General features: G+C 43.0%; 2 long non-coding RNA genes across 4 annotated transcripts in view; both read right to left on the bottom strand.

Annotated features, from left to right (window-relative positions):
* Window positions 1-230: 230 nt before the first annotated feature.
* The window catches only part of LOC310704810, a 30,654-nt gene continuing 2,914 nt past the window's right edge, over window positions 231-27,970 (bottom strand). The window contains exons 2-4 of one of the 3 annotated variants that reach the window (XR_014525030.1): window positions 12,213-12,309; window positions 9,025-9,216; window positions 231-1,667 (exon numbers count right to left, since the gene is read on the bottom strand). This is a non-coding gene — a long non-coding RNA (uncharacterized lncRNA). Of the gene's footprint in view, window positions 1,668-9,024; window positions 9,217-10,010; window positions 11,056-12,212; window positions 15,550-27,970 lie in introns of those variants that run through there. The other 2 variants (XR_014525031.1, XR_014525032.1) reach the window with 2 other exon arrangements.
* On the bottom strand, window positions 16,792-21,620 carry LOC310704819. Its single transcript, XR_014525044.1, has 2 exons — window positions 18,917-21,620; window positions 16,792-17,213 (listed from the first exon to the last, which is right to left on the bottom strand). It is a non-coding gene; the product is annotated as an uncharacterized lncRNA (long non-coding RNA).

The following is a 27,970-nucleotide window of genomic DNA, read 5'->3' as shown; positions in this document are numbered from 1 at the left end:
AAAAACATCTGGAGGGCCAAGGTTGAGGAAGTCTGTCTTAGAGGAAAAGGAAGTGGAGAAAGTGGAGGAGGAGGCTGGGAAGATGAATACTGAGATCCTGAAACACTTGACTGTTATACATTTTCTGGGATATGCTAAGAGTGTTTCATATAGCAACCCATTAGTGACTACAGAGGATCAAGGGGGAAATCAAATGCATATTGTTATAATTAATCAACAAATTATTTTCATTTCTATACCATTTAATCCTTAGAACATGGGTAGGAAACATATGGCTGTATAGATGCTGTCTAGACTCCAATTCCCATCTGCCCCCAGCCCACATGATCAGGGATGATTGGAGTTCTTTTCCAGCAACACCTGGAGAGCCAAAGGTTCCCCACAAGCAAAAGACTATGTTTTCAACTTTTTAAATAGGTTAAAAACACCACATTCTTGCATAAACTCATCTACCAAAACCCAGCATAACTACGTAAGTTCATTGACTAAAGGAATGCATATTATTCTTGACACATGTGCTATATATATAGACTAGAATTCCAAAGCATATGAATTTATTATAAAGCCCACAATAGATTACTCCCAATTAGCTATCTCAATATGCAAAGCGTTCATTTTGTTTCCTTTACCAATTACAGCTCAGGGGATAATAACCTCTTCGTTTCCCACCATTCTTTTAAAACACAAACACAAGGGAGTTCCAAACTTGAAATGGCTCAATAACAAAAAAAGAAAAAAAGAAGTCTATGTATATTCTAACTATCCAGATCTTTGTCTTGCTGAAAATTACATTCAGCAGCTCCTGGAAATTGACTCAATTAATATGACTAGGAAGGCCACTATTTTTGTAAGCTTCATTTGTATGTAAAATACCAAATTTACACTTGTGACTAAATTAGTAACATCAAGTGATGCAGGTTCTAGCTGAGTGATGAAGGCACAGCATGAGGGTTAAAGAGAATTAGAATTCTCTTCTATAAAATAGTGTATATGCAGTATCTAAGAAAGGTTAATTGCTTTTCTTTTAGTTAATACAAGGATGCTTTATTTTTAGTAGCGTGTAAAAGATATACGGTACCCAGTTGCTCCCTGGTGTAATTCCATTAGCTGCAATAGATTACTAGCACAGAAAGCAGCTCTTAGTATTTAGTATGATAGTAATCCAAGTACAGTGCAAGTTCTGATTTTCGATTAGATGGATACGTGGAAAACATAATATAAAATAAATTTGCATTTAAATAGCTGCTCTTTGCAAATGGTCTCAAAGTGAATCATAACTAGACATGTACATTTCCAATTAAGAATCTCAGTTTGGCTATTTTAACTTAACGTCTTCTTAACATGAGATCTTTACAGTTTAGTACATTAGTTATACCACAGTCACGTGTCTTCGTTTACTTAAAGCGAATGAAAACGATGCTTTCTAGAAAGTTTACCACAAGGAGAATAAATTATGCAAATTTTTCATATTCTGCAAATACTCTTATAACATGACACAATTCAGTAGCAAATACAGGTTGTTAGAGATAATCCCATCTCGAGATAAGGGCTTAGTCATACTGGATGCGAGTACCAGGACAGATGAGGCATTAATAGGCACTAAACAATGGGGAGAGAGGAGTGGAAATGTCAGTCTTGTTCATTCATAAGTCCATTTCTGCATCAATCTGCATTTTAAAAAGAAAAACAAAACCTTATGAAAAAATGCATTCTTTTGGTATTCGGTTTTTCACAAATTATGCATTTTGCGTGCATATTGCAGACATTGAGCATATTACCCCTAATTAGGGTTGCCATACATCCAGGAATTCCCAGACATGTCCTCTTTTGTGTGTTCTACATGCCCATCAGGGTGGGGGGGATTTTACATTTTAAAGCATATGTCCTGGATTTTGGTTCAGGCTGGGCTCTGGCACAGGCTACCCGGGCTCTGGATCTGGCTCAGGTGTGGGTGGCATGGGCTCTGGCATGGGTGACCTAGGCTCTGGCACGGGCAACCTGGACTCTGGCTCTGGCATGAGCAACTCAGGCTCAGCAGTGGTGGAAGGGCTCAGCAACTTTTTCTGTCTGGATTTTTACCTCTTGAAATATGGCAACCCTACCCCTAATGTTCATTAATGTACTGTGTTATGTAGTGTAGTTTCCCCCTGGGCCAACAGGGGGATACTGTATATAGTTTTCACTCAGGTCTGTAGATAGTTTTCACTCAGGTCCGCGGCAGTTATTTTAGGCGGGAACTCTGGGCTGTGGTGGTTACAATGTTGACAGCCGGCTGCCTATAAATACAGGCCGGCTGAGCTGTTCTCAGTCAGTTCTATTTCAGCTTACCACAATAAAGAGCTACTTGGAGAAATCGCTGTGCCGGCTGCTATGTCAACCCACGACTTAACACTGGCGACGAGGATGGGATGGATGGACATCAGAGCACAGCCAGATGCGGCCAGCCTCTGAACTGAGCTGAATCACTGAGCTGAATCACAGAGCGAAATCACTGAGCGAAATCACTGGGCAGCAGAACCCATTCAGAGCTGACTGTTCTGGCTAGAGCACTGTGTTCCATCCATCGCCCTTCACGCCGGCATCGGAATCATGGCTTCACTTGTGCCTCTACCGCCGTTTGCGCCAGCCTCTGAATCATGGGACTCCTACCTCGCTCGGTTCGACTGCTACCTCCAAGCCAACGAGCTGACAGCAGTATCAAAGGATCGGAAGCGGGGCCTATTCCTCAGCCTCTGTGGGCCTGAAGTGTTTGAGACGGCCCGAGCGTTGGTTGCGCCTGAAGCAGTCCAGGCAACACCATGGGACACGATCCAAGAGAAGCTCCGCAACCACTACGCACCAAAGCCGTCCAAGATTGCTGCCCGCCATGCGTTCTACCACCGGAACCAGGCAGAGGGGGAGTCAATCAACAACTACACCACCGCCCTGCGACAGGCTGCAATGCACTGTGAGTTCCGAGACTTAGACGATGCCCTGATGGATCGAATCGTCTGCGGGGTCCGGGACATCCATCTGCAACGGCGCCTCCTAGCCAAGCCAGACCTCACGCTACAGAAAGCCATTGAGGAGGCTGTGGCCTCAGAAGCTGCTGAACGCTCCGCCCAGGAGATCCGCAAGTCCAGCAGCCCGCGTCTTGCTAGGGAGCCAGTTCCGGTGCATCATGAAGAGGCCAGCAGTGAGGAGGCATCCTCCAGTGAAGACGATGATGTGCACCAGACAAAGCGGGAGCGCAGGAAGTTCCAACAGAAGTCCAAGGGCCAACCGGAATGTGCTGGCTGCGGAGGCAACCATTCCCGTGCCAAGTGTCGATTCAGAGACGCCATCTGTAGGAAGTGTTCCAGAAGGGGCCACATCGCTAAGGTCTGCCGATCGGCTCCGTCTGACACCCCCCCTTCATCGACTCGCAAGTCCAAGTCTTCACTCCAGTCTGCCAAGGAAAGTTGTTTCGCTCTCACCAACTGCCGCTGCCCGTCTGGAACCACGATTGGCCAAACCGACTCGACTACGCGACGCAAGCTGAACGTCACGGTGCTCATTGAAGGAGCTCCATGTGACATGGAGATCGACACCGGGTCTGCCCTGTCCATCGTGTCATGGAGCACCATCAAAAGACTGGTACCCAGAGTGTCCAAAAGGCAACTCGACTCTCACCGCGTACACCTGAGAGACTACCAGGGAAACGACATTCCCGTGGTAGGCGTTGGCCGGTTCCGGATCGCCTTCAAGGATTTTTCGGGCCTGCTCCGGTTGGTGGTGGTCGAAGGTCAGCGGCCAAGCCTTCTAGGGCTAGACTGGTTTGATGCCCTCGGCCTGGAAGTCACCGGCATCAACTGCATCTCTAACGCAGAGACTGAGGGTCTGGTCAAAGACTTTGCCGAGGTTTTTGACGGCACCTTGGGCCAATATACAGGTACGCCCATCTCCTTTAGCCTTGATCCACAAGTCGCCCCCATCAAGCTAAAGCCACGCCGGGTTCCCTTTGCTCTCAAGGCTAAGGTGGACGAACAACTGGACAAACTGATCGCCCAAGGAGTTTTGGAGCCGGTTGACCACGCAAAGTGGGAAACCCCCATCGTCACGCCTGTCAAGCCAGATGGGTCGGTGAGAATCTGCGCTGACTACAAGTGCACGATCAACAAGGCACTTCAGCAGCATGCTTATCCGGTTCCTGTTGTCCAACACCTGCTGCATTCCCTGGGTGAGGGTAAGGTCTTCGCTAAGCTGGACCTTGCCCAAGCCTATCAACAACTGCCAGTCGATGATGCCACTGCTGAAGCCCAGACGATCGTCACCCACCGGGGGGCATTCCGTTGCCGCCGGTTGCAGTTCGGGGTGAGTGTGGCTCCTGGCATCTTCCAAAGCCTTATGGAGCGTCTCCTGCAAGGGCTTCCGGGCGTGGTACCATATTTTGATGACGTCTTGGTGTCTGCAGACTCACACCAGCAGCTGTTCGAGCGCCTCCGTGCCGTGCTGACCAGGTTCCAGGAGGCCGGGCTCAAGGTAAAGAGGGAGAAGTGCCAGATCGCCGTTCCACAGGTAGAGTTCCTGGGCTATCTTATCGATGCCTCCGGTCTTCATCCAACCACATCCAAGATCCGCGCTATCCAGCAGGCCCCCACCCCAAAGAACAAAACGGAGTTGCAGGCATTCCTGGGGCTGCTGAACTTTTATAACATGTTCCTGCCCCACAAAGCCACAGTGGCTGAGCCTCTTCACCGACTCCTTAGCACTAAGACGCCTTGGGCCTGGGGTCATCGGGAGACGGCGGCCTTCAACGCGGTCAAGGCTCTCCTTTCTTCAGACAGTGTGCTGGTACAGTACAGTGAATCCAGGCCGCTGGTCCTTGCCTGCGACGCCTCACCTTTTGGCATCGGTGCTGTCCTTAGTCACCGTTTTCCAGATGGAAGAGAAGCACCGCTCGCCTACTTTTCCAGGACACTATCTCCGACGGAACGGAATTACAGCCAGCTCGACAAGGAGGCATTGGCACTTGTGGCTGGAGTGAAGAGGTTCCATGAATACCTCTATGGCAGGACTTTTGACCTCATCACTGACCACAAGCCACTCCTGGGCCTCCTCGCCGGTGATCGTCCAACTCCACCGGTCCTATCACCACGCATGCTGCGATGGACTGTTTTCCTGGCTGCCTACCACTACCGGCTCATCCATCGCCCGGGAAAATCGATGGGCCATGCCGACGCCCTCAGCCGTTGCCCTCTTCCAGCATTTGTGGAAGACCCGGCTCCAGCTTCATCGCTCCTTCTGATTGAGGATCTTCCGGCAGCGCCTGTATCGGCTGCCACTGTGGCCTCCGCATCTGCCCAGGATCGCACCATCAGCCGGGTGCTCAACTGGGTGTGGAGGGGGTGGCCACAAGGGCCTTTTGCATCGGAGTTCCAGCCCTTCGCAACCAGACAACATGAACTCTCAGCTCATCGCGGCTGCCTGCTGTGGGGAGACCGCGTCGTGATTCCCCAGGGACTCCGTCAGCGCGTCCTGGAGGCTCTGCACGTTGGCCACCCGGGAATTGTCAAAATGAAGGCGTTGGCTCGGTGTTACGTCTGGTGGCCTAATATGGACGATGCCATCACTGCCTGGGTGTCCGCCTGTCAAGCGTGCCAGGAGTCGAGGCCTGCACCACCGGCAGCTAAGGGACACACCTGGGAGACGCCAAAGACACCCTGGTCGAGGGTGCACATCGATCTGGCTGGTCCCTTTCACGGCCGGACCTTTATGGTAGTGGTGGACGCCTATTCCAAATGGCTGGAGGTCGCCCTGATGCCCTCCACCACTACCGAAGCTGTCATCCGGGTGCTGCGAGGCCTGTTTGCAACGCATGGGTGTCCTGATGTCCTTGTCTCTGACAACGGACCGCAATTCACGTCAGGCACGTTTGAGCGGTATCTTTTGGGACTGGGCATCCGCCATGCCCTAACGGCACCCTTTCATCCATCCAGCAACGGGCAAGCGGAAAGAATGGTGCGCTCGACAAAAGAGGCACTGGCGCGCCTGGACCGGGGAGACTGGCATGAGCGGGTCGCCGAATACTTGTTCGTGCAACACATCACCCCTCATGCGGCCACAGGGAGGAGTCCTGCTGAACTGCTTATGGGCCGCCGCCTCAGGTCACCGCTCGACCGGCTACACCCAGACTTTGCCGTGGCTGAACCCCCAGGCTGTGCCAATGCACCACGGTCATTTGTCCCAGGAAACCAGGTCTTTGCCCGGAACTATGTGGGGGACATCCCTTGGGTGCCAGCCACAGTAGTGGGAGTCACTGGACCTCGCTCGTACCAGGTGGCACTCGAAGACGGACGCTTGTGGCGACGGCACATAGACCAGCTTAGGCGCAGGGTTGGGGACTTGGACACTACCGAGGTGCCCCCAACTGCGCTTGCGGCTCCAGAAGAGACACGTACAGATGGCGAGGCCCCACCTACACCTTCCTCGCAAACTGCCAGCGTGGAGCCGAACCAAGCCGTTTCAGAACAGACTCAGACCACTCCACTTGCGGAGGCTCCACCCACAGCAGCGGATCCAGGGGAGTTGGTTCCAACGCCACCTAGGGTCGCACCACAGCCTCAGCGAGAACTGTGTGGCCCTCCGGACTTGGCTACCAGTCCCCGGCGGTCTGGCAGAGTTTCCAAGCGCCCAACGTATTTAAAGGACTATGTTGTTGGACAGGTATCACTGTTGGTCTAAGTATGGGAAATGTAACCGATATGCTTTTGTGCCTAATTGAACCATTACGCGTAGTGCTGTATATAAGGAAACCATTACGATTGTAACTAACGCCTTATCTCGGTGGGGAGGGGTGTTATGTAGTGTAGTTTCCCCCTGGGCCAACAGGGGGATACTGTATATAGTTTTCACTCAGGTCTGTAGATAGTTTTCACTCAGGTCCGCGGCAGTTATTTTAGGCGGGAACTCTGGGCTGTGGTGGTTACAATGTTGACAGCCGGCTGCCTATAAATACAGGCCGGCTGAGCTGTTCTCAGTCAGTTCTATTTCAGCTTACCACAATAAAGAGCTACTTGGAGAAATCGCTGTGCCGGCTGCTATGTCAACCCACGACTTAACATACTCATTCTTGTATGTCTTTTGAGCTGAGAATTGTACTGCAAAATTCAAAGAAACGCGAGACCTGAAAGATAATGTCCTTCAGATCCATTTGTCCAGGAAGTGCAGATTAGGTCAGTTCACTTCAAACTGAGGGACAAACCATCATTAAGCATCCTTACCCTGGAAATCAAGTAATCCCAGAGAGCCAAACCCCTGTCACTGCTTTTTATATAGCTCCAAGGTCTGCTAATCTACCCAGTAGACAAGAGTACAAAAAGTCTGCAGAGAGAGAATGTTAAGGATAAGGGTTTAATTGACACTGAAATGCTGAATGCCTCTGTGTATTGCTGAAGGTGTTAAAGTGAGGAAATTCCACTGGAATATACTAAGTGGTCTCTGAACTCCATGGTGGGCACATGAAGAAGGGCCTTGGATGATGACTGCAGGGTTTAGGTCAATTTATATGGGGAGAGGCGGTCTTGAGGTATTGTAGCCCAGAGCCATTTAAGGCTTTATAGGTCAAAACCAGCACTTTGAATTTGGCCTGGAAACTAATTGGCAGTCAGTGTCAGGATAGGCGTTACATGCTTTCCCCAGTGAGCAACTTGGCTGCTGAATTCTGCATCACCTGAAGTTTCCAAGCTGCATTCAGAGGCATTGCAGTGCTCCAACCTAGAAGTTATCGGCGCATAGACAACAGGAGGCATATACATGTTCTGACATAATTGTCTTCAAATCATTCTTGAATTCTGCATCTAACAAAGTCAAGTACTTCTGGTGATGGGTTGCAAATAGCTCACTTTGAAACTGTCCTCATAAATCCAGAGAGGATGTTTGTTACTTAGATAGGTGGCTGATAATTTCAGACTGAAGGCTTATGCATCAACTCAACATCAACGTGATGCTTGCTAACTACATGAATATTTATTAGTTTTGTTGATGAAAGCAGTATTACTACGGTCAGTCATTCATACAGTACATTTCATCACCCAATGTGATTGGACCATGCATTACAAGGATGCTCATAACTGCTCATATAATCAATCAAATACTAGTGGTCTGAATACAGATGCATTCAGGTGGTCTTGTGCTCAGAACTTTCCCCAAAATACAGTAGCACAGCAGCAGTGACGGCAAGAGGCCAGAAGTGTAGAGCCATTTGAATTTTTAAAGCCTACTCTTTGATTAGCAGGTGAAGTGTAATTGAATAAAAAAACTAATGTTGAAACAGGTGAGAATGGTTAATTTATCATCTCTTTGTCCATTTAATTATTCTAGCAAGGCCTCAATAGACTTGTTCATTGATGTCCTCATTGCTGGCTATTACACTAGGCACGAGTAACCAACATAGTGCCCTCCATATAACTCCGATCATCTTTTACTATTGGCAGTGCTGGATGGAACTGTTGAGGGTCCATGATATTAGGATGGTGAGCACTAATATGGGGCCTTTCTTCATTTATCATTGGTACAGGTGTAGTTACTGCTTGATCTGATGTTTTTAAGAGTGATACTAATTGCTGTTAAGGCAGTACCTTATTCCATAATACTAGGTTAATAATGGTAAATTTGTGTGGCAGCATGCCAAAAAATCAGGAGTGGGGGGTGGAGGACAGCAACTATACCCCTATAAATGGTAAGTGCAGAAAGGCCCACATAAAACAAGGCAGTATTATGGGATGAGAAGGTAAAGAATTCTCAGAAATCCCAGCACCTTTTGATGCAGCTGGAAACTTTCACACTCATTTGTTATAAATAGTAAATAGTCACCAGAGACACCTAGTTTATTGTTTGGCTTGCTATAGAAAGAAAACCTGTAACCAATACTTAACAACTTGGGGCCATTTCACACATTGCAATTTCTTATTTGCTCATTTAACAGCTCGCGCAAGACATCTAGTAATTTGAACATTGTGAAAAGAGAATTTATATAAAATTGCAGCAAGGCCTCTGAGCACTCACATATAAACTGTGGTTGTGTTACCGCTGCAATTGTTGGAGGACTGTAGTTCAGCACTGAACATTATTTGCATGCAGAAGGCTCCAGATTCATTCATTGGCATCTTCAAATGGGGTGAGAAAGACTCCTCTGGGCAAAGCTGAAGAGCTATTCCAACCCATTGTAGTCAGTACTGGCATTGATGGACCAATGTCCTGAGTTGGTAAAAAAACACAGATACCTATGTTTGGTTAACAGCGAGCACATCAGACTTATATCTGACAAACTGTATCAATATTGTGTCTTCCTCCCACTATCTCTAGTTAGTTTACGGGGATATTGCATGGAATAAATTTAAAGTGCATTGAATGATTTTGCTGTGGTTAATCCAAAAATCAAAAAAGTTGATGAAACAAAAGGAAAGTATGAATAAAGCTAGCATTTTTATGTTGGCAGTGTCGCTATTTATCTACGAGGTTTGAGTTAGCTTAGCTACCATGTTTTGTAGCCATTGAGAACCCTTTCTCTTTCCTAAATTTCTCTTATCCTAAAAAAGGCATAGGTCTGTCAGTGGCTACTAGCCAGGATAGCTAAACAGAACTTCTACATCCACAGGCACAGAAGAATACCTCTGAATGTCTTATGCTAGGAGCAAGCAACAGGAGAGTACTATTGCTTTCTTGCCCTGTGTGCGAAATTCTCGGGGACATCTGGCTGGCCACTGCTGGAATGAGGATGCTGGACTAAATTGGACAAAGATATGTTCCAGCAGAGCTTATTTAGATATTCTGAATGATATTAGCCCAATACAGGAATCATACTTTCAAGTAAATTAAACACATGAGTGGAAAGAAGTATACTAGCTTCACTCCCCATCATTGTCACTCTCCATGAGTTGATACAATCTGCAGAAAAGCTATAGCACTCAGTCAGAATAGGCTATATTCTATATATTCTATATTCTATATTCTATATATATAAAACAAAGTGTTGGCATCTTACATTATACCAGTATTTGGTCTTGCCCATAGACTATGGAGAACCATCTGCATTCCTGAAGGCTTCCTACAGAATCTGTGGGGGAAATGGGGGTCACCTAACAACTCTTAGCACTTTTAACAAACCACAGCTCCCAGAATTCTTTGGGGGAAGCCATGATTGTTTAAAGTGATATGGTGTTGCTTTAGATGTATAGTGCAGATGGAGTCTCATTCTTGACCTCACCTCTCCAAGCCCGAAGATACTAAATATTGCAACATATTTCTCTTTTCGTGTAACTAGCTGAGACAAAATGTACTTCTGCAATGAAATATGACAACCCAGATTCTAATATAATTTTAGGAATATTTTGCATGAGCATATTCTTTGTGTTAACTCAAGAAGCAAGCATCACCCTCATTAAGGTGCTTTTTTTGTCTTCTAGTCAGACAAGTATAAGGAATGTAAAGTCGTTTCCTATCTTTAATATGCAGATGGAGTTCAATGCAAAGACATCAAAATTTTAATGCAGAACATGATATAATTCATTCACTCTCAGATCATCTGATTTTCTACCACTGTTAGATCAAGGTGATATTCAAGGAGGATAGTTTTACATTGTAACTACTTTATGTAAATGTTTTTTATATTCAGGATACATTTAACTATCCTGTTAATTTTAAAGGACCAGAGTTATTTCATTTCCAAAAGAGAAATACTAGTTGATTTGAGATGTGTGCTCAGTCTGCCTGCTTACTGATGTTTTGCTCACATGTGAGGATGAGGGTACCAAGCTCTGCCCCCAAACCTCTTGTTGCCATCCAACTCATAGAGTGTGCTCATGAAGGCTCTCCATGTAATTTGGAACCCTGCACAATTGGCTCCCTTGCCAATTATTTTCACAATTATTCCTTTCCTTCTTTTATCGCCATGTTTCTTTCCTTCTTTTATTCCTTCCCTTCTTTTTATTTCTTTCCTTCTTTTATCGCCATGTTTCTTTCCTTCTTTTATTCATTTCCTTCTTTTTATTCCTTTCCTTCTTTTATCGCCATGTTTCTTTCCTTCTTTTATTCCTTTCCTTCTTTTTATTTCTTTCCTTCTTTTATCGCCATGTTTCTTTCCTTCTTTTATTCATTTCCTTCTTTTTATTCCTTTCCTTCTTTTATCGCCATGTAAACTTCTTTTATCGCCATGTTTCTTAGATTCCTTTATAGTTTTATTTCAAGTTGTGGCTGTTTTGTTCTCTCCTATTGGGGCCAGGGAGGGGCGGGGATAGAAGAAGAAGAAGAAGCGTTTGGATTTGATATCCCGCTTTATCACTAACCACCCACTAACAGCGCCTCAGTCTTATCTGGACTGAGTTTCAGTTTGTTGGCTCCCAACCAGTCCATTACCGAGGCAAGACACTGGTCCAGCACTTCCACTGCCTCACCTGCAGATGTAAAGAAGAAGAGTTTGGATTTAATATCCCGCTTTATCACTACCCGAAGGAGTCTCAAAGCAGCTAACAATCTCCTTTCCCTCCCTCCCTCACAACAAACACTCTGTGAGGTGAGTGGGGCTAAGAGACTTCAGAGAAGTGTGACTAGCCCAAGGTCACCCAGCAACTGCATGTGGAGGAGTGGAGACGCGAACCCGGTTTCCCAGATTACGAGTCCACCGCTCTTAACCACTACACCACACTGGCTCTCTAGAAATTAGCTTGTCATCCCACAATTGAGTATAATGGAATTACCATTAGTTATACCCCACTCTTTTTGTAGGACAGATATTTCCCTTACTAATAGCTTGTGCCCTGCTAAATAACCCATGCTACAACCAGTATGTATAATCTTTCCCCATTTGTGACAGAATTAATGATAACAGTCAATTTGTTACAGTTGGATATAATTTGCTATCTGTGGATATAATTAATGCCTGACAAGATATTATGCAAATATCCCACACTACATTGAGAATTAATCACTATAAACATTTTCTAAGGACACATTATTCATTTTAATTAATTCATATTCTGTGCACACTGATAGTCTACTACATATAAAGAAACATCTTCTAGACTGAAACTAGATAAGTTGATTCCTCTTTCTGAACTAATGCTGGTTGGCATTGAACACAATTGTTCTGACTTCCCAGACATCTTCCATGGACCGCAACTAACGACTGTCATCACTGCTGTTAAGTATGATGGATCCATGCTAAAGTTCCCCACTCAGGCATCTATCAAACTTACCTTGAATTATGAGGAACATATGAGAAAGGTTATTGGAAATACCTCGCTCCCCAAATGCTCATTCAACTTCCATCACTGAAACAGGCCACTTGGGAAACTAAAGGAAATGACACAGGAGACAAAGATGCAAAGAGTGAGGCACTTCCTGATCTTGGAAGAAATGGTAAGGATAAGTTACATGATTCCATAGAATTATACTGTGTATCCAAGTTTGTAGCTAGTGGAAATAACCCTGGGTGACTTCGGCAAGGGTTATCGAATCCACTAAACGAAAGGAGAGCTGCAAAGGTGAGAACTCCAGGCCTGAAACTAGACTGCAACCAGGGTTAGTGCAGAAATGATCTGCCTGGTAGTGTAATTTTATTCACACTGATGAAATAATGGAGCAATTTACTAGAGACATTCCTGATCCGTCATTCACCAGCTTCTGTAGGAAACATTTCTATATCCAAACATTCCTATATGAGTAAGCCCAGAAGTAAGGGATGGGAGATTCAATTCAGTTCACATTTAAAAGTGAATTTACCAAGTTCTCACTTACTGAAGCAATAGGAGAACCAAAACACAACCGTCATTCAAAATTCACACTTCTCCGAATTTTGCAGTGCAATTTCCCAGCTAGGTCATGTGTACAAAAAAGCATATACCAGGTTAAAGTGTGCATCTAAATGCATATATTGGTGAAAATAATGTACGAAAATGCATTATAGTAGGGGGAAATACACATGCTTTGTAAACGTGTATATTGGGAAAAATTGCATGCAAAAATGTGTTTGAGAAATTTGCACTAAAATAATGGTTAATTTCTATGAGGACTTCCCCTCACAAAAAATATGTATGTATGTATGTATTTCACAAACTGATGTGGAAACGTGGAGAACAGAACATAGGACTGGAAAAATGAGAATCAGAGAGAAACCAAAATTGACATATTCACCTACACTAGGAGAAGTCAACATGTATTGCTTTGAGCATAGAAATCAACCTTTATAAATAAGGGGAAATCATTCACCCATAAATTGCCAGTATTATTGTTTAGTAGCAATAGAAGGCAATGGGTTAAATGATAACATTATATTTGAAAGTTGCTATGGCTCAACTTATCTCTCATCTCATATTGAAATATCATTGCTGAACATCATAAACATATTGATTTGGTTTTAAACAAATTAGTAGAAGACCTCAGAAGAGCCCATCTAAGAAGTGTGATCCTTTTCATTTCACTGGGTGCGGGGAGGAAAATGCCCTTCATAGTTCATGACTGCCTTTGCATCTGTGACTTATGGGCCTTTTTATACTATAATAGTCACCCTTCATGGGTGAAATATTCTATATGGATGTTGGATTTCTATTTTAATGGACACCTACTGGAAATGTTCGTTTTTAAAAGAACAGACAATAAAGTTCCATTCCAAAGGCCAGATTGTTTTCTTACTGGAAATAAGAAAAGTAAGTCTCCAATTCAAAGAACTCATCCTGTTCTTATATCTACTTTTAATTCCAAAGTCACTAGGTGGACTTCGTAGGCTATGTGACTGAGCTTATCGGTTTTAGGAGAAAGCATTGTTAACATGGGTCTTAATATGGATTTAACAAATAAATATTAGATTTATAGTAGAACTGGGGGGTGGAGCTGCTTTCAATGTCACTAAGCAATGCACGTTGTGGTTCTGAGTACAGAATCAAGAAGGGAAAATGGCAATGCCAACCAGGGAGGTCATCTGCTAGGAAACACTGCTGGTGGCCAGGATGTAGCACTAGAGGAGTAAGGAATTCCCTTCACTTACATTTCATCACTGGGAAGGGGAGGGTGCCACCGCCAGCATGGTATATGAGTGGATGGTGGCTGAGTAGAGGGTTGTCCAATTGTCCAAGCTGCTCTTGCCATCAACAAACTCACACCAGTTGCTAGCAGGAAGTTAAGCTTGGCACACGATCAGTTATAAATCAGACCAATGTGAACATTTAACAAAACTCGTTGACAGCATGTCCCATTTTGCTGCTTGAGGAGAAACAGGAAGTGCTACCCTGCCCTGCTGCCGCCACCATCACCCTCCTTTCTTTTCACCTCCGGTGCTGAGGCCAGTGCTGCTTCTCTGCTGTCAGTGAAGACATGGCTCTCCCCTTCCCTATTGTATCCTCACAACAACCATGCAAATGGAGGTTAGAGACAAGGAGCAGCCCAAGGTCACCTAGTCTCCCAGGTCCTGGTCCAACACTATGATGACTACACTAGCTGCCTTCAAATGTATATATAAATGTATATGAATTTTATAAGCCACATCCATACTCTTTCTCATTGGGAACATGATGATAACTCAAAAGGTCACAAAGCCATAACAATAGCTAATAGGATGATATCATAACTGGTGTGCATTGTTGGTCAACTCGTTATTTGTCCATGTATGCATGTAGGCAGAGTTGACATCTTAACCGCATATTGACCTTTTGGCTGAAACATCTCTGGCAATCTAGGCAGCTGATATTTCTCATACTTTGCCATTCTTTATCGTTTCAACTTAATTTCATTTCAAAAACCCATTTTGGACAACGCAAGAATTACAAAATACATACCCTTAAAATTCTAACAAAATACAAATCATCTCAGATTTAGCCGTGTGCAGCAAGGGACCTATGAAATTTTACTCTGTAAAAATAAAGATTTGGTATTGGAGAAAACAGGTTTTATAGAATTCTGAACAAATGGCTTCATCTCTTTTGCTCGCACACACTTTCCCTTGTTCACTCTAGGCCAGAGTGAATTGTGAACTACTTCATAAGATAATTATTTGATGATGAGTTAATTTCTCACCATACTTTCCTTCTTGAGAAGTTCATTGTAGGAGAAATATAATGTGTTAAAAGTATTGAATCTCACCTTTTAAAGAGATGGCATGCACATGATTATTCCATTAAGCTCTGCAGTTTTGACTGCATAGATGTAAGATGGGGAGGTAATCATAAGATAAAGGACAGGCAGAGCATTGGGTGAGTTTCATAGCAGTTTCAGCCAGCTATGTTGTAATTCTAATGCCGATTCTTGCTACATTAATGGTGCATTAAGTTTCTAATTAAGCTACACTGAAGTAACAGCTATCAGCTGTAATGGAGTTCTGCTCTTAAAAGAGGATTTTTTTTGCTGCATATATATTCAGATTTCTACCTGGGAAAAGACTGCTTCTTTTATCATATATACTAATAGTGACCTCATTTCACTGAGTACAAGGCATTATATAGCCAAAATGACATAATCCGTGCAAAAGAGGGAGGTACTGGCAGACTTGGGATAAGTACAAGTGTGTGTGTGTGTGTGTGTGTGTGTGTGTGTGTGTGTGTGTGTGTGTATTTGCCACAAACCAGCCCAAGGAGGACTGATTATGCTCAGAGCTTCCCAAAACACCAAACATGGAGCTTAAAATGCCCCATGCACTGTGGTTCCCAAGCAGGAAGCCTACACAAGGAATTTGGGCAGATGGGCAAGAGGAACAACACACCTGCCATTCTCGCGACATCAGAATGATATTGTGGGTGGAATTCTACATTTGCACTAGGACAGCAGTTGCAGACCTCAAAACACACTGAGGTGGCTGTGGAAGGTACAATGTACAAAACTATTCTTGCCACTCCTCAGAGGAGGAAGAGACATGTGGTGGTGTAGCAGCATGTAGCAGTAACAAAGCTATTGCTATTCTAGGCTGCATCAACAGAAGTATAGTGTCTGGATCAAAGGAAGCCATAGTCCCATTCTATTCTGCCTTGGTCAGACAACACCTGGAATCCTGTGCCCAGTTCTGGGCACCACAACCGAAGAAGGATATTTAAAAGCTGGAACATGTGCAGAAGTCGGCAATCAAGATGATCAAGGGTCTGGAAACCAAGCCGTATGAGGAATGGTTGAGGGAGTTGGGTATGTTTAGCCTGGATAAGAGGAGACTGAGAGAAGGCATGATATTCATCTTCAAATATCTCAAGGGCTATCACATGGAAGATGGAGCAAGCTTGTTTTCTCTTGCTCTGGAGGGTAGGACCCCAACCAATGGCTTCAAGTTACAAGAAAGGAGATTCCAACTAAACATCAGGAAGAACTTTATGATGGTAAGAGCCATTCAGCAGTGGTACGTACTCCCTCAGTAGGTTGTGGGTGTTTTTAGGCAATGGTTGGATGGCCATCTGTCATGGATGCTTGAGTTGAGATTCCTGTATAGAAAAGGGTTGGATTAGATGACCCTCAGGGCCCTTCCAGCTCTATGATTCTATGAAATGCTGCATCGGCACAAGCATATCAGCTTACTAGACAGGATGACCCAGCTCCCCCCACGTGCTGTTCTGGGGATTTTCTCATACCCCTCAAGACCCATATTCACCAGACGCACGGAGGAGGATAAATTCTCACTGTGCAAACAGAGGCCCCTGGGCAGAGCTTCCACTGCCAGTGTTCATTAATGAATCTCGCCTATGTGGTTGACAAGTGAGCAGTCCCACCCATGTGTCAACTTTGACCCACAGATAAATATCTGGCCCGTGGAGACAAAAAGTTCCCCTGCCCTAAGTTATAGCAATAATTTTAAACCATATTTCCTTTTTGTGTGGTTGATTTCTGCAGCAAGTAACTTCAACTTTGCATTCTGCATTAATAAATTCTGTAAGCTATAAGTGCCCTGTGTTCAGCAGAGAGCTTATCTTGCATAGCCACATGATCGCCAGAGGTTCCAGTGGGAAAGAGCGATCAAAATAAAACAAACCTTTCGGCCTCAGTGTAAAAACCATGGCTGAGATTCATCCTTGATAGAACTGCTGCTGCGGCTTCAAGGGAACCACTCTAGGGACATCTGTGGAGCACTTCGAACATCTCTGTGTTTCATATACATGGTTATTCAGATGTTGAATCTTGACTGGCTTGAGGCAATGACTCCATTTATAAAAATAAATCGCAACATTTCTCACCCATTTAAGCAAAAACGTGGCAAATTGGATGGTGCCCTGCGTGTCACAGTGAAGCCTCTGAGGAAGCAAAGAAAGAGCTTGTCAAATCTGTGGATTCCCGTCTCCTTTAGAACTCATCTTCCCTTTTAAGGTTAGCTTTGAAGGACTGTAATGTCTCGTAAAGAAATGGGTAGCATTAATAAGACGAGCTATTCCCTCAGATACTACTTTCTTCCTTTCCATTCTTGTACGGCTTTCTGATATTTGGCAAAGTATTTTAAGATGAAGGGATGCTATTCTGCCCTTACAAATAACCCAAACATGTGGTGCGATGTACACCAGGATATGCTGAAGAATCTGAAGACAAATTCAGCAGGCTTTGGGGCAGAAATGTCATGCTGAAGAGGGCGTAGGGTGAAATGGGGAGCCTTGGGAAAACATGTAGCTCAATGCTTTGCATGCAGAAGGTCCTGGGTTCAATTTCCAGCATCTCTAGGAAGGACTGGAGAATATTCCTGCCTCAAAGGAAATCCACTACCAGGCAGTTTTCACAATATTGAGCTAGGTGAACCCAATGATCTGAGTCAATATAGGTAAATCCTTATGCTCTTGTGTCTGCAATGGGAATCAATGCAACAGAACAAGAACCTAAATGTAGGCTGTAGCCTAGTAGTTTCAACATTATACAGTGGTACCTTGGTTTTCGGACAGAATGCATTCTGGGAGTCCATTCGACTCCCAGAACCATTAGAAAACCAAAGTGCGGCTTCCAATTAGCTGCAGGAATATCCTGCAGCCAATCAGAAGCCGCAGAAACCGTGCCGGATGTTCGGCTTCCGAAAATCGTTCGAAAACCAGAACACTCACTTTTGGGTTTCTATCATTCAGGAGCCGATTTGTTCAGGAGCCAAGGCGTTCGGCTTCCAAGGTATGACTGTACTGAAATGTAGGAATACATTTAATTTTCATTTTACAAACTACTGTCAGGTCCTTTCTAGGGAAGGAGCTACTGTCTCCTTCCTAAGACCCTGACATTCAGTTGTGCTGAGAGACAGAAAAGGGTAACTAGTCCAAAGATTGGTATACGTGGACCACATCCCAGAAGGGCCTCACCAATGACCAATCAGAACAACTTCTGTGGCTTCTCCTCCTTACTGCCACACATCTCCTCTCTCCCTTATGGCCTAGTCCGCCAACACTATCAAGCACAGGAAGAGGGCAAATAAGCAAGCAGCGGTTTCCGCTGCTGCTGTGGTGGCGAGATGCAACCAATAGTGTCACTGCAATGGCAAAAAAGGAGGAAGAGAAGAGGAGGAGCCGCTACCAATGAACAGGCAGGTAGCAATGATGGTTGCTGCTTTTACTTAACCCCGCCTCCTCCTCTTCAGCTGCCCACAGTGTTTCTCACCTTGGGAGGCTGCCAGGGTCTGATGACAATAAGAAAGAGGAACAGCAGAATAGCACACATAGAAAACTGGTGTGTCAGGAAGAAAGGCTAAATTAAAGGAAGGGTGGGGAGCTTGCGGCCCTCCAGTTGTTGTTGGAGAGCCCACCCTTACCACTGGCCATTCTGGGTGGGGCTGATGGAAGACGAGTGACATTTACAGGGCCACAGCCTAGCCTTTCATGCTACTTTTTTGTACACAGGAGTTTATTTATTTCTTTTCTAGGGAGAAGCAGTCCCTACTTGAACTCTGAAGTGCTCCACTCTAGATTGGATTCCTCACAACTTATCCATTCACTGTGATAACTAGGCCAAAGTATTTAGGTGTGCTGCTTACCCTGTCCCAAGGGCAGTAAGAGACACTTTAAAATATAGTGTTTAAGTCATATTTTGTTGGAATCTTCCTCTTGATTTCTCTCCTGGAATCATGTTTCTTGAGGCTGCCAAGTGCTACGCAAGACAGTTCCTTCTTCTGCACCCAAGAGACACGGTACATTAACTAAAAATGGTATGCACTGGTGCTTAAAATTAAATGTCATTTTTACTTACAGACTCTAATGTGTGCTGGGCAGAAAAATCACACACCCGATAAGTGTGAAATAGATAAGAGAAAAGAAATGCAGGTGCCAGCTAAACATCTCCTCTAAGCTCTCCATGTTTTCCCTCTAATTCTCATGCTTCAGGCAGGTACCAGACACACAGTCTCTCTCTCTCTTGCTGAAGCATTTTACTTGTGGTTGTCTTAGCATTTACCTGAAATCAAAATTTGGAGAGAGCATTGGGGATGTCTGTTTCCCAGTGTAAGGGCTTGAAGTCTCAGGTGGCCCTGAGGAACAGTGGATAGTGTCTTAATTGGCCAGAGTAGGCCAAGTGATAGCAATGGGCTCTAGAAAACTTTCCCAAACAAATGTGCTTACTCACCTGAAACTTTTCTCCTGGTACAACCTACCCTTCTCCCTTCCCAACCTCATAGGAACTGAGTGTGTTGATATCCCCTGCACCATTTAACCGCAACCATGAAGCTTCTGTTATCTGCCACAGCGATATACAAAGCACACTTATTTTATGGCCATCAAATTTCAGCATTATCAGAATGGAGGGAGAGGACAGAAAATTAGAGGTGTTCAGGGGAACCCACTCACAATTTGTATGGTAGAGATTAGCAGGAAAGTGCCTGTTGGCCATGACCATCACAGGCTGATGCACTCCTCAGGCCACATAGCCTGGTAGCCACTCATTTGCATTAGTGGAAAAGGGGCCCTAGATGCACGCTTGTCATATCCTTCTCTCACTAACACGGAACACGGGGCATTGTCAGCAGTTGTTTCAGCATGCAAGGGGAGCTTTCACTGAAAGCATGTGGGGCTATATCTGGACCCCCCTCCTTTTTATTAATTTAGTCTTCAGACCATCTCATTTAAAGTCCACCTAAAAATAAAATACATTCTAAACCCCACATAAAAATACAAACAATGGGCATGACATCAGAGAATACATCGAAATGGTCCACTTGCTAACTACAGCTGGAATGATAATTTGTCAAAACTGGAGAAATTCCACCATACCTTTTATAGACTCTTTGTTTTCTAAGGCGTGGGAAATGACCTATATGGTCCATCTGACAAATAATATAAGAAGGCAAATTGGGCCATGAAAAGTTTGTAGGGAAGTGGAGTTTGTTTATCACTTATTGGAATAATAAAGTGCAAGGTTTGAGTCACTCGTATTTATTACAAAGAGATATATAATGAATCGCTATAAAAATCGTATTATTATTATAATCACCATCATTTATTTACATGGCACCATCAATGTACATACTCCTGTACACAATTAAAATAAACATTTCTACCCTGAAGGACATACAATCTAAAACAACCATACACAAAAAACAGTAGTTTAACATGCATAATTCACAATCCATTAATTAATGCTTGATTGTTATTGTAATTAATATTTTTCATTACTGTCATCCTAATATTTCATGTCCTTTAGAAAGGGCTCCAGAGAATGTTCCCTATTATCAGAATCAATGCGCCATTCAAGAATATGGTGAGGCACATTTTGTAATATTGCTGTCCTCCAGATACATCACAGGTTTTGGACTGGTATGTCCGCAAACATTGCCAGTTGAACTAATCATTCCATCCATTCGAAGCAGAGCCCAGTTTCCCATTTCCCATTAGAATAGGAAATTAAAGGTATTTTCCTCATTGATGCTGATATTTTACACTTGCTAACCAATGCATAAGACTTGAAGAGGAAATGGCAGCTCTGCCAATTTGTGCTTCTACATTGACACTCTTTGTTTAAAGATGTTTCTGGTTATATTTTCAAGTGAATTCAGTGCCTGCACTAAAAATTCATATTGCTGAAATGTTTGGAAATCTTTGAAATGAGAAACTGCCCAGAGCTAGCGGACCTTAGAGACCCTATTTTCACCCATTTGAATTAATCTGAGCCAATAATTAGGCATCCCTAGAATTTATTAGACCAGATAGCCTCAACACAAAATTATGCTGTTCTAATTAAATAAGTACATTTTAATAAGCCCCAAGTCATATGCAAAATATGAGTTTAAACCTTTTCAGATGCAATATTTGGAAAGCCCCAAATTTTTGCACAAAAAAATAACACTAGTACCTTCTTTGCTCTAAAGGCATTGGGCATATTGATCCAGGGTACCTAAAAATCAGGCGTCTAGTAAAGGTTTGCATGCAGACAAGTGAATTCAGTTCTTTTTTTATTATTATTTGTAGAGCCCAAGATCATGAAGCAGAATATATATCTATATCATAACTCATGACCATGAGCGAGATGTTGCACTCATAGTGGATAGCTCAATGAATACGTTAACTCGGAAGGCAGTGGTGGCCACCAGCTCAGATGGCTTTAAAAAGGGATTAGACATATTTATATAGGATAATGCTATCAATGGCTAGACTCTGCTTCAGTTGTGAGAGGTACTATGTCTCTCTGAAAACCACAAAGCACTAAATAGCCTCGGCCCAGTATACCTGAAGGAGTGTCTCTGCCCCCATCGTTCTCCAGCTCTGAGGGCCTTCGGGCAGTTCCCTCACTACGAGAAGTGAGGTTACAGGGAACCAGGCAGAGGGCCGTCTCGGTAGTGGCGCCTGCCCTGTGGAGCGCCCTCCCAGCAGATGTCAAGGCAATAAACAACTATCTGACTGTCAGACTTTTAGAAGATGTCTGAAGGCAGCCCTTTATAGAAATGTTTTACTGTCTGGTGTCTTACTGCATTTTAATATGTTGGAAGCTGCCCAGAGTGGCCGGGGAAACCCAGCCAGATGGGTGTATAAATGATAAAATTACTACTACTACTACTACTGTAGCACCCTGCTTGTGGTTAACGCTTAACTGGAATGAAATATTCAACGCAGCAATAGAGAATTTAAAATAATAATTTATTTGTCAGACAAATAAATGAGAGGCACAGTGGTATATGGTTACCAAGCTCTGGCCTGGCCTCCTGCCATTATGGCCAGCACTTATATTCCCTTAATCCAGCCCCCTTTGCTCCTCCTTTGGCTGCCTCTGTCCAATCAGCCTGGTTGAATTTCCTATTGGCTGATTGCTATAACCAATCCTAAAAGATACACCCATATCCTCCTGTCCTTATATGGAACACAAAGAGCTATATATTGTTACATCTATAAATGACAAATAAGTAGTAATATATCTTACATGTGTCTCAACAAGGAATCTTAATTACCAGCTCACCTCTTGCCCTCCTTGCCCTATTGCCCTCCAAAACAAATGGTTAATCTTAAATTTTTATCTTAAACATATGTCAAGGATCTTGAGTTCACATCAACATTGAAAGATCTCCTTCATTTGAAGGTTTCTAAACAAATGCCTGACAACTATATATCAGGACTGCTTGGATGGCGTCTCCTGTCTGGCAGGGGGGCTAGGCTGGTGGCTGACTTAATTTCAGGATAAATACAACTCTTACAACTATATGAAATAAGAATCTAGCATTTCTTAAATCCTTTGCATAATTACATTTAAGCCAATATATTTAATACATAACATAGGTAGCCTTTGTAAAGTAAAAAAAAGGAACTCAGTAAAAAACAGCTTCAAAAGAAGCCTCTTCAGTTTACACCCCCCATTCAGCCAGCTGCTTTTCCCATTAGCTCTTTCCAACATTTAACCTTAGGAAGAAGATCTGGCTCATTTTACTGGGAGGCACATTGGTATTATTTTACTATTTACTCATTCCTAATTATGTTTATCTCTGCCTTTTTTATCTTCTGTAACATGTAGGGTCAGTGTCCTCACTCTCAGCCTGTAATTCCCCCTTTTTACGACTTTGAGAATTGTTTTCTGCTATAAATCAAGGGGCCCCTTGTCTAGGAGGAAAACATTGCCAAGGTTCTCTAAGCAGCTGGTCTTCTGCCTGGCATGAAACATTTGAAAATCTAAGCCCATTTAATTTAGGAACCTGATCAAGATATAAGCCAATATAAGCCTTGATTAAAAATGCAGTCTATATTCAGATGCCACACTACTACTACTACTACACTTAACTCCTACATGTGGGTTTCCTTTGGGCATCTGGTTGGCTACTGTGAGTTTAGGATGTTGGACTAGATGGGCCACTGACCTGATCTATTCTTATTTTCTTACATAACCTGATCTCTCTTTAGAGTCTATGCACCATTTATGCAATGTTTTCCCCTTACGAAAGATTACTACTTTGCATAAATGCCCACTCTCTTTCCAAGTTTACTGATAGCCATGCCACCAATGTAATATCTGAAGTGAGCCTTAACTGCAATATCAGTATAATATAATTTGCCACTCTAGGGTTAGGATTGTATCTCTCCCCCACCTCACACTTTTCATCATCAATCCATGTTTCTCACTTATTTAAATCTCATTAACAGCAATTTTCAACAATTTAAACTATCACTAGCCAATCAGTATGATTGTAGAGTGCTACTCATTTTGAAAGGATCTCAAAAACATTAACAGATTGAAGGAGGCAGAGTATCAAATAAGGTACTCTTTTCTTTTTTTACTCGGTTAGAAAATAATGGAAAATAAGGAAATAATGTGAATATTACACACACAGAGAGAGATGTATATGTATATATATTTCTTGGATAGCAATAGTACATATAAAGTATCTGTCATAGAAAGTCATGACATCACTGTTATAGGCAATATGGGGTTGGGGTAAAAGTAGGAGAAGAAAGGAAAGGGAATATGAAGGGAGACGGTAAAATTTCATTCTTTTACATAGTAAATGAGCAAAGCTTTTATGTCAGCATGACATAAACAATTGGGTTTTTTTGAAATTAAAGTCTGAGCTAATTTGACATTGGCAGTGGTGATGATTATGATGATAGCAATGGCTTCTGTGGCTAAAGATTGGTTTGATTATCATATTGCATCTATGACACAGAACAAGCTTTCTGACGGATGCCCTGCTTTAGACTATTACTAAATTTAGAATATTTTTCATAAGGTTCTGTTTAATAGGGTGCCACAAGTACAAAGCACCAAGCTGCCGAAAATGAGGGATTGAGACCTATGCAATTACCATCAGAGGCCATAATCTATAAAACAACATCTGAGAAATAATGTTATAACATTTCAGAATTATTTCATACATGGTTCCATGCTGTAATAAAAGACTCGTTTGGAAACAGAGCTGTGCCATTTAGATGTAAGTAGCTCGTTATTTGTTCATTACTCTGTTTTTATTTGTGTGTGTGTGTGTTTAACTGAGAACACATACATGCTTTGTTCAACAAGAAGAGACGTTGTCAGCTCTGCAGTTCCTGCCATTATGGGATGCACTGAATTGCACCAGTAATTCTGCACTGTGTCATGACGAAGGGAAGAACTAAATGGCTGGGTTTGAAGAAGTCTAGCAGTACCTATTGAAAGCTTGAGTGACCATGAGTTTTGAAACCAAATATGGAATGCACCACTCTTCATCTAAAATGGATTCCAGTGCAATTCACCATAATGCATTTAAAACAACAACAACAAACTTCCTGGTTACTTCCAGCTGTGAACAACTGATAGGAAATGGCAGCATCCAAAATAATTCATCCCTGCTCCAAAGCAGGTGTGGAGCTTTCCTAGAGACAGGATGGATGTTGGATTCCTTGCAACAGCTTTTGAATTATAGTTGATTTCTAGAGAAGGGCTGTTTTGAGCCAGAGCCCAGTTCAGGTGGGATACAAGGATGCCTGGTGTAACAGAAGAGCCAATTCTGAGTCCAACTCCTCTGTCCCTATAAGCGTATAAGCTCTTTGCCTATATATTATCTACATCATTGTAGAGGGAACAACAAGGCACATCCATAGTTTCACAACCCAACCCCAATACCCAAGGAAGCTTCTGGCAGTGGCAAGAGGAAAGAGGGAAATCTCCTCAAGGAAAGGCCCAAAGCAACAACTTCCTGAACCCTCAAAGAACATTGTGACAGAAAGAGCACCATGGTCAATAGTGTCCAAGGCTGCTGGGATGTCATGGACAACCAATAGAATTGCACTCCCCGCCTCTCTCCCAACAATGGAACAAGATCAATGTTTGCCAACACTACTGAATTGATGCACGATCTTAAAATAAAAACCAGTTTTCTATTTTCTTAGAATTATGAAGCTAATGAAGAAAACAACAACACCCTGAGAACACCCCCTCCCCCCTTTTTTGTAATTTGTCCTGAATGCCTCCCTAAAATTTCATTTAAAGCCAAATTAGAAATAGCTAGTGTGTTGCGTCTAATTTAATTCTTGATTCACTTTTAGATTGCTTGGCAAACAGATTTATGCATATTAATTACTTTTCTAATGAGAAATATTTGGAAGTTGCATCTGTTGTAGCAGCAGAGCTCAGTTTAAAAAACAAAAAACAAATAAAGGGAGTTGTTGTTTTTTTGGTTTTTGTTGCAAAGTGAATATACAGCATTAGCAGCTATTAGTTCAGCCAGCTTACACTCAAGCTGCATTCAGATGTGAGGTTTATTGCTTTAGTTTTACGGGTTATAATGCTAGTGCTTCTGCCCTAATTTCTAACATTCGTTTTACAAAGCAGTACCTGTTGCATTATGGAATTGTGGCTTTTTGATCAATATTCCAACATGCTGTGCTAAATTGTAAATGGCAGGAAAGAACGGTATGCTAAAGTACCCTTTCATCTCACAAAGTTACAACAAAAACATCTCATGATTTACCAAGAGAAGAGAGTTGCAAACTGCTTCCCCCCCTGGAAACATGGAAATGAGCACTATATTTTCACTAAATTCCACTATGCTTTTATGCTGTGTGAGAGATCCCATAAAACATGGGAATTATCAGGTAATGAAAAGGCAGGAAAATAAAGTGCTGTCTGAATGCAGCCTTAGATGAAGGAATGCTTCGGTATTATCAGGGAACAGGGGCCCAAGGGCCACATTCCCTCTAGGCAATGTCCCAGGGGCCACTTGCCATTGGTGGGCGGGACTAGAAGCAAAAGTGGGTGGAGCAACATATGCTAATCTACTCCCACATTTCTGTCTATCCTTCAGGTATGCAAGAAGCATTATAGGATATCAAGGGCACATTCTAATCAGGCAGAAACACTCACAGAGGGTAGAAAGTAGGGCTGGTAAAAAGTGTAGCCTGAGAAGAAGGGGAGTGACTGGGGAAGAACCCCAAGGGTCAGAAATAGAGGTCTGAGTTCAGCGCCGAACCTGAGCTCTGCCATCCCTGCTGTATGATGAGGATGTATATTTTGTATTTTAGATAGATAGATAGATAGATAGATAGATAGATAGATAGATAGATAGATATAGATAGATAGATGATAGATAGATAGATGATAGATAGATAGATAGATAGATAGATAGATAGATAGATAGATAGATGATAGATAGATGGATAGAGAGAGAGAGAGAGAGAGAGAGAGAGAGAGATGATAGATAGATGATAGATAGATAGATAGATAGATAGATAGATAGATAGATAGATAGATGATAGATAGATAGATATCTTTATTGTCATTGTCCCATGTAGAACAATGAAATTGAAAAACTACATAAAACTACATAGAACTACATAGCACTACATAAAACTACTACAAAACTACATAAAACATTCAAAAACCCTAAAAACTCTGAAACCCCATTTTAAAATACACTATACTATAGAGACCCCTTAAGCTGTGTTTAGAACCAGAATTGCATTTGTGTAGAAACTGTTTCTCAGGCGGCTAGTCCTGGCCTTTATAACCCTATACCTTCTTCCAGAAGGCAGAAGCTGAAAGAGATCATTTCCGGGGTGCGTACTATCCTGCGCTATCTCTGCTGCTTTCTTATGGCACCTGGCAGCATAGATTTGATCTAAGGTGGGAAGAGTGCACCCAGTTATTCTCTCTGCAGTCTTTACAACCCTGGATAGCATTGTTTTTTCCCTGGCCGTGCAGCTCCCAAACCACACACAGAGACCATAAGTTAGTACGCTCTCCACAGTGCAATGGTAAAATGCCATCAATAGGTCCTTTGAGAGATTGTTTTTCTGGAGGATTAGGCATATCTGTTGTGCTTGGTGGTGTTTATATTTGATAAAATTTGCACTTAGCTTGATAAAATATTCCCTCTTAACATTTCTCATTCCAGCCACGGAGCCTACACAGAATGTCACAAGTATAAACTTGGGGGAAGGGTCCATTGGACAGAAATGGTTAATTACTTAATTAACAAGAACAGAGTTAATATGGGCCCTTATGTCATGTTCCCAGCATCCAGATCCCTTCCCGCTACATTTACAGATTTGAAAAAGTTCCCACCCCATGAGGATTTTCTGATGATATATTCCATTGGATTTCCTTTGCACATAGTCTTTGGTCTACTGTCTCTTTAGTTCATTTGCATCATCTCCTAACCAATTGCCTTCCCCTTGCTGAGCCAAGTTTGGGAGGGAGAAATGAGGAGTGGTGCCATTTTAGATTTTATGCAATGAGCAAGATACTTCCTCGCTGATTTAAAAAGCCTGGTTTGGGTAGGGGAAGAGGGGAGTTGGGCCAAGAGAATTGTCTGCCTTCTCCCTGCTTCACTGTTGCAGCCTCTATACACTAAATCAGGATGCAGCCTGACTTTTACAGAAACAACAGCACTGCTGATGTGTAACCCATTGGGGCCAATTCCTCTCTGTGCTCTCCACACATAAAGAGCCTCCACTATAAATTGGCCAAGTTGGCACTTTTGTGCACCCCCAGAGGAAATAAAAAGTGATGCCTTAGAAGTGCAGAGTGACCAAACCACTGAAACCAGACATTGCTATGCATTATCACTGGCAAGATGTTTTATATAGCTCAACAGACTAGACCTCCTGCTTCAGGATACATTAGAGAGGAATACAACCAAACTAGT

This window comes from Podarcis liolepis (genome assembly GCF_965112155.1).
Source record: "Podarcis liolepis genome assembly, chromosome: 4".
NCBI lineage: Eukaryota > Metazoa > Chordata > Lepidosauria > Squamata > Lacertidae > Podarcis > Podarcis liolepis.
This window is presented reverse-complemented; position numbering and strand designations above follow the sequence as displayed.